The sequence below is a fragment of the Silene latifolia genome, chromosome 9, assembly GCF_048544455.1.
Source record: "Silene latifolia isolate original U9 population chromosome 9, ASM4854445v1, whole genome shotgun sequence".
NCBI classification, from domain to species: Eukaryota; Viridiplantae; Streptophyta; class Magnoliopsida; order Caryophyllales; family Caryophyllaceae; genus Silene; species Silene latifolia.
In genome coordinates, this window is record NC_133534.1 from 196798517 (window position 1) to 196805864 (window position 7348).

Below are 7348 nucleotides of genomic sequence, written 5' to 3' on the forward strand. Positions count from 1 at the left end.
ATGGTTTGTATAGTGTAGAAGATGAAGATGGTAGATAGGATGCATATATAGCCATTTCACGAGCCAAATGAGAGAAAAAGTGAGTTTCAGGGTCAGCTCGGGCGGGCTGGGCTTAGCTCGCTCTGATTCTGCTTCAGCATTTTAATTTTAACATCAACCCGCTCGAGTCAATTTTAACTCGCTCGAGTTACTGCTCGACCCGCTCGAGTTGAGGCTTGGGATGCCTAGATTCGCTGAAATCCGCCCGTGTTCTCATGAAGGAACCTTTTTCTTTCTTTCTTCATGCCTTAACTTGCTCGGGTTCACCTCAATCCCCACAGGTTCATGCAATTTTTGACCCAACATTTTTTTAATGAATTGCAAAATAAACAAAGGCTTGAATCATCCATTCTCTTCATTTCTTTGCATTTCCTATCTTCTCATTTTCATCATTTTCCTTCAGAATGCTCAATCAAAATATGAGATCCCTTCATTTCATCTCTCATGCAATAATTAAATGAATGAATGCAAAATTACACTAAATGCATATATACAAGTTAATGGTTATTGAGGAACTCTATCAAACCAAAGATTGCCAATTAATAATTTCATACAAAAATATCACAAGCACTCAAAGAACGTAGAAGTCGGTCAAATTATTGGGAGTGGGATATAAATAGGCATGGATAGCAACACAAGATTACGCAAATGAATAATGCCTAAGTAATAGACCGAACAAGTATGTTAAGAACATTATGAAAAAAATCATAGGAGATATGATGGATGGAAGGGACATGAAACGAGTAATCGCTTAGCATTTGACTAAACTCGTCCTCCAAATAGTCAAAATCACAACATTCAAGGCAAGTACTCTCATTATCATCCAAGGTAACTTCAATGGTGTCTATTTGGATGTCATCATATTCCTCATCCCAACAAGGACCATTATCAAAGGGGTTGTCGTACCAAGGCTCACCATGTTCAACACAATTGTCTCCTTCTAACATGTCATCCTCAAAGGGTGAGTCTTTACTCAAGCTCACATCCATCTCACTCTCATTTTGCCCATTAGCATTAAATTTCATGGAAGTTGGATTTATTGTTACACAAGAAGAGTAAGATATCGGGGTCCAAGCATTGCTCTCATAATAAAAAATGTACTTCTCATCACCATCACTCTCATCATCTATCACTCCATCTTCCCAAGGAGAGGCAAATTTGTGAATATAGTAGGTTGGCTCAAGGTTATAGGAAGGTGTCTCATTCTCACAAATCTCATTTTCATCATAGTTTTCCTTAATGAATTTTTGAAATGTCGTTTTTATCGCATCCAACATACCTTCCTTGGTACTTTCAAATATGTCATGCACAATTTGTTTAAGACATTCGGTGGCCATGAACTCAACAAATTCCCAAAATTCCTCACAACTCATCTCACATATCCTACCACCACTAAAGTGAAATGCTAAGTTGTGTGTTTCAAGGTTCATGCCATCACAAACAACACAACATGCTTCATAATTTGAAAGAGCAAAACCATGATGGCAAGCATAAGTCATATAATCTTCAAATCTTGCAATATACTTATCAAATGACTCATTTTCAAATTGCCAAAAGGTGAAAGTAGACATGTTGATCAAATGAAATAAAGCTAGTACAAGAAATAAAATTTTCAAGGAATCAAGATCCCTCAGGAAGAATAACAACTAAAACTAGACAAAAGAACGATTCAAATACACAACACCGTCCCCGGCAACGGCGCCATTTTGATGCGACGGGTCGTTGCCCGCCATCAAACACATTTATATCCAACTACTAGCATAGAAAGCAAGTCGGAGTGGAACCCAAAGGATGGGGGTACTCAAATTGTTCAATCTAATTACAGTTGCACTAGGTTTGTCACAATTGATTTTAGTTGATGATTCTAAACTAATGAAAGCAATAAAAAGCAATGAAAGGTAAAACAAGCAAAAAACAAGGATGTGAACAAATGATTAAAAACACTGGGGAATCATGGAATCATAGGGGAATCATGGTGAAATAGCATAAATGAATCATATAGATGTAAGCAATTATTATTGTTGGAATCAGGTTCGTTTATATCTTACAATTCCTAGGGAAACTTAGGTCTCAGAGCCGAGTCGGTCAAGACTTTAAAACACCTACAAGTCGACTTGGTTTTCCCTATTCATAGTGAGATAAAATAAATGAGTCCTAGGAAGGTTTGGCTCTCGGAGCCGAGTCGGTCAAGACTTTACAACACCTACAAGTCGACTTAATTCTTCCTATTTGATGAGACCATTATTTGAGCATATTTAGTCCCCGAATTAGCATCGTTCCTTTGCTTCTTAGTGCATATTTGGGTCATTTACTATCTTTATTCCTTTGTTTTGCATATTCTTTGAGGTTTTGTTTCCTTGGTAAGAGAGGAGTGAAAACCTTGCATTTTCATGGCAAAATAGAGCTAAATTGATCGAATCTAATGACCAAGCATCAAAGAGAAGACAAGACTAGAATGCCTTTGTACATATTATAGTAGATGGGCAATGATGAAGAAATCCTTGCATCTTCGACAAGATCCCGGAGGATTATTGGAGGAAGAAAGAAGAAAAGAAGAAAAAGAAGGCTGGGACGAGATCCGCCCGTCCAAACAGGCAGGACACCCGTCCAACACTGCAAAAATCCGAGCGTCCTCCCCTTAGGGACGCCCGTCCAGAGGCCTCCCAGGACGCTCGTCCAAGCCAGCAATCCGCTCGTCCAGCCACCCCAGAATCCGCTCGTCCCAACCCTTGGACGCTCGGATTGTGTTACAGACCCACACGTCTTCTTCTTGCTCCATTAAAGATGCGCATATTTGTGAAAGACCGACAAAAAGGAGACCCGCATATTTTTCTGAGAGGAGCGATTCCTCAAGGACTTAATCGCCATTTAAGCCCTTAGTAATCCCTAATTTGTGTACCTAATCCCCACTATAAATACCCCATTAGTCTAATTAGATTAATGATGTTCTTCTTATTAATCTTTAGTGTAGTTTATATCATTCTAATCTCTTCTTAATCTTGTAATCAACTTCTAATCAATTATTAATACAAATCTCATTTCTTTAATATCTCTTTTGTTCATCTTTTATTTTGGGTAATTGAAGATTATTTGGGTTATTGTTGGGAGATTGACAACCTTCCAATCATTCATCAAGTACTTCTATTATTCTTTGCTTTATTTTGGAATCATCATTAGGTATAACTCTCTTAATCCCGTTTTAATTATTGTTAATCATCTTCATTCATTCATCATGTTTGCTTTGTTAATATTATTGACAACCTTGTTAACATGTTAAACTTGATAATGAGTGAGTAGTTTCCTTAACTAGAGTTAATGGGTAATTAGGGGAAACCAACATGGGGACGATTCATACTTAATTTAATATGTTTTCATAATTTATTTTCTTTCTTGTTGTGATCTCAACTTATGCACATGTTATGTTTGATGAAATGCGAGCCTATGAATCCTTGCATTTTTTACCCATCACTTACCTTTTCAATGAGACTTGTAAGACATAAACCAACTCGAGTCTCATTAGACCATGCATATAGTTGAGTAGGGAGGATTAAGTTGACTTGTAGGTGTTGTACAATCTAATCGATTCGGCTCCGGGACCCAAACCTTCCTAGGATTGTAAGATATAAACCAACTCGATCCTATCACAACAATAATTGCTTGCTTATAATTTGAGAATATGTTTGTTTGATCAATTCCCTTGAATCCCCTATGACCCCATGACACCCTAGTGCTTTTAATCATTTGTTTAAATCTCATTTTAATCATCTTGCTTGCTTACTTTTATGGCTATTTAGTTTAGTGATCTTCTTATCTCAACCCAAATTGTGACACCCCTAGACACCGCTACTTGCAATCGAAAATCCTACATCAATACCCGTCCCTTGGGATCCGACCTTTACCTGCCTCTTTACTAATAGTAGAGTTGTTTGTGAAGTTATAAATATTGTTTTGGTCTAGATGCTCCAAACGACAAGTAACCGAAAACTAAGCTCCAAGTGAGTCCGACCAAAAATGGCGCCGTTTCCGGGGACGGTGTTAACTTGATTTGATTTTCTTTGATTGTTATTAGTTGTGTCTTTCTTTGCGTTGGGGAAGTAAAACTCCTCAAGGTTTGTTCTTATTGTTTTCGAGTTGTTTGATATTTTGCATGTCTAGAAGATCACAAGGTAATTGGTTACCCATTGATCACGAGATTGAAAGGACTTTGACAACCAATAGAAGACTTGCTAGAAATACTTTGAGAGGTATTGGTGAGGTTGTAGATATTCAAACAAATATTGAGTTCATCAACCCTTTTGCAAGAGAAGGTGAGGAGAACCCAACACCAAATCAATCACAAAATCAACCCACAATGCCTAAGTTTTCATCACATTCCGTACCAACCGAGGAGAACCTACCCAATGGTACTCCCACACCACAACACTTAACCGGAAATTTTATTGCAAAATCCGCATTTATCCAATTAGTCGAAAGAAGCCAATTTGGGGGGATGCCTAGTGAAGACCCTCACTCTCACATGGAGACTTTTTGTGACTATTGTGATGCGATTTCACAAACCGGTGTGACTCAAGACCAAATTTGATGGGTCTTATTCCCTTTTTCTCTAATTGGCACCGCAAAACAATGGTTGAAAAGCCTTGACAAAGCTACTCTTGGAATTGACTCTTGGAAGAAGTTGGCTCTAGCTTTCTACAAAAAATTCTACCCTCCGGAAAAGACTAACATGCTAAGAGCTCAAATTACGGGTTTCAAGCAAAGGGATGGAGAATCTTTGTATGAAGCTTGGGAGCGATTCAAAGGAATTTGTCGCTCATGTCCTCATCATGGACTTAGCGAGTGGTTCTTGGTGCAACAATTTTGGAATGGTCTTTATGAAGACTCAAGAAACATTCTCAACATGGGATCAAATGGTATGTTCACCGAAGTTGACGACAATCAAACTTGGAACAAAATTGAGGAAATGGCGGTCCATAATTCACAATATAGTAGACCTCGCAAGGCTACTAGAGGAGTAAGGCATGAAGTGGACTCTATTACTCAATTGGGTGCTCAACTTAGTGCTCATATTGATACCATCAACTTAAAGTTTGAGAAGGCTATGGCTAAACTTGAAGAAGCCTCAAAATCACCAAAGCATCATGTTAATGCCATGGTAGCATCTTCATCAATCCCAAGTGGGATATGTGAGAATTGTGGAACTTTGGGACAGGACCAAAGTGAATGTAGGGGAACAAATGAACAAGCGAATGCTTTTCAAGCATACAAGAGTGGTACTCCTTATTCCAACTATTATATTGAAAACACCAAATTCCACCCAAATCTCTCATTCAAAAGCCAAAATGTTCAAAACCCTCAACAAACATACACCCCACCTCCCATGAGAAACCAAAATCAAAGACCCTTTTTCAACCAAAACCAAGGTTACCAAAATCAAACTCCATACAATCAACAAAATGACCAAGGTTTTGATGTTCAAAAAGCGGTCCTCCAAATGCAAAAGAATCAACAAGAGTTTTTCACTCAAATGCAAAAAGATAGCCAAGCAAAAGACATCACCATCAACAACATTCTAGCCCACACAAAAATGTTGGAAACTCAATTGACCCAACTAGCATCTTCAAACTCTCAAAGACAAAAGGGGCAATTACCACCTCAAAGTAATCCCCCAAGACATGAAACGGTTAGTGCCATTCACTTGAGGAGTGGTACGAGATATGAAGGACCGAAGAAGCAAGTTTAGGATGAAGTTGTGGAAGCTAGTGACAAACAAGAAGTTGTGCAAAACTCTAAGGAAGGAGAACCACCAAAAGAAAAAGTTTCAAAGAAAGGCCAAGGAGAAGGAGCCCATTGTGATTAGACTTCCATTCCCAAGTCGTCAAGCTAAGCCTAAGTTTGATGACCAACTTGGAAAATTTATGGAAATTGTGAAGAATTTGGAAGTCTCGATTCCTTTCACGGAATTAATCAATCACGTGCCGGCCTATGCAAAGTACATGAAGGACATCCTTACGAAAAAGAAGTCGATCCGGAAGCTTGAAACTATCGCCTTAACTAAGGTGAGTAGTGCAATCCTTCAAGGGAGATCACCTCCAAAACTTAAAGATCCGGGAAGCTTCTCAATACCACGATCAACAAGGCTTTATGTGATATAGGAGCAAGCGTGAGTATTATGCCGTATTCGGTTAGTAAAAGGCTAGGGATGGGAGAACTTAAATGTACCAACATCACACTCTAAATGGCTGATAGATCGACGAAGACACCGTTAGGGATATGGGAAGATGTTCCCGTGAGAATCGGCAAATTCTTCATCCCGGTGGACTTTGTCAATGTTGACATGGAAGAAGACTCCAATATTCCGATCATCCTTGGTAGACCTTTCTTGCACACCGCGGGTGCGGTGATAGATGTGAAGCACGGAGAGCTTACTCTAGAAGTGGGAGATGAGACCATAACTTTCAATCTTGACAAAACCATGAGGCTCCTCGTTTGCATGAACCATGCTTTATGGTTGATCACTATAGCCAGAAGGATGATAGGAAGAAGTCGGAATTCCAATGGAAAAAGAAAGTTGATGATGGTCCATTCAATGAGCAAGGGAATAGCAACAAAGAGAGCTTGAAAAGCTCACCTAAATCCAACAATGAAGAGGATGGCCTCATTGGCCAAGACAAGAAAGAAGGAGAGTTGTCTCTATCAACTCAAGAAATCTTTAGTGATCAAGTAGACGAAGTTTGCGGTCTTTGGGATGATGACTTCGAAGGGATATTCAATCCCTATATTGGTAATCCTATGAACCAAGACCATCATGGAGAACAACAAGTGCAAAGATATATTGAGGATCTTTATCATGATAATGAACAAGCTTTCGACTACTTCTTCAAGGTGTTGAGTAACATCAACAACACTTTGAACATGCCCCCTTGACATCTCACATTGGATGAGAGTTTGGTGGAGTCCTCCCTAAACCACCACTGTAAATATTCTAACTCCCTAACTTGCATTTCAATTTTTACATTGCATTTTTGTCATTTTTGGATTTATATTTTTGTGCCTTGATCAAGATATTCATCATTTTGAGAGAAGTGAGGGAGGGACTTATGATTTTATTGATGTTGTTAGAAATTTATTTCTCGTTATTTAACATATTCATATATGTTTCAAATTAATTTAGTCATAAAATTAATTACAAATCTTATGCATGCAAACTAAATAAGAAGAGATAAGAAAATCAATTTCTCACCATCTAATTTTCGGTCAAATGGGCACCAACAAGATCTCCTTCTTGTTAGTTCTTGAGCTTTCCAATAAT

General features: G+C 38.5%; 1 non-coding gene across 1 annotated transcript; it reads right to left on the reverse strand.

The window, feature by feature from the left end:
• Positions 1 to 4762: 4762 nt before the first annotated feature.
• On the reverse strand, positions 4763 to 4869 carry LOC141602746 (small nucleolar RNA R71). Its single transcript, XR_012524658.1, has one exon. It is a non-coding gene; the product is annotated as a small nucleolar RNA R71 (small nucleolar RNA).
• Positions 4870 to 7348: the final 2479 nt, after the last annotated feature.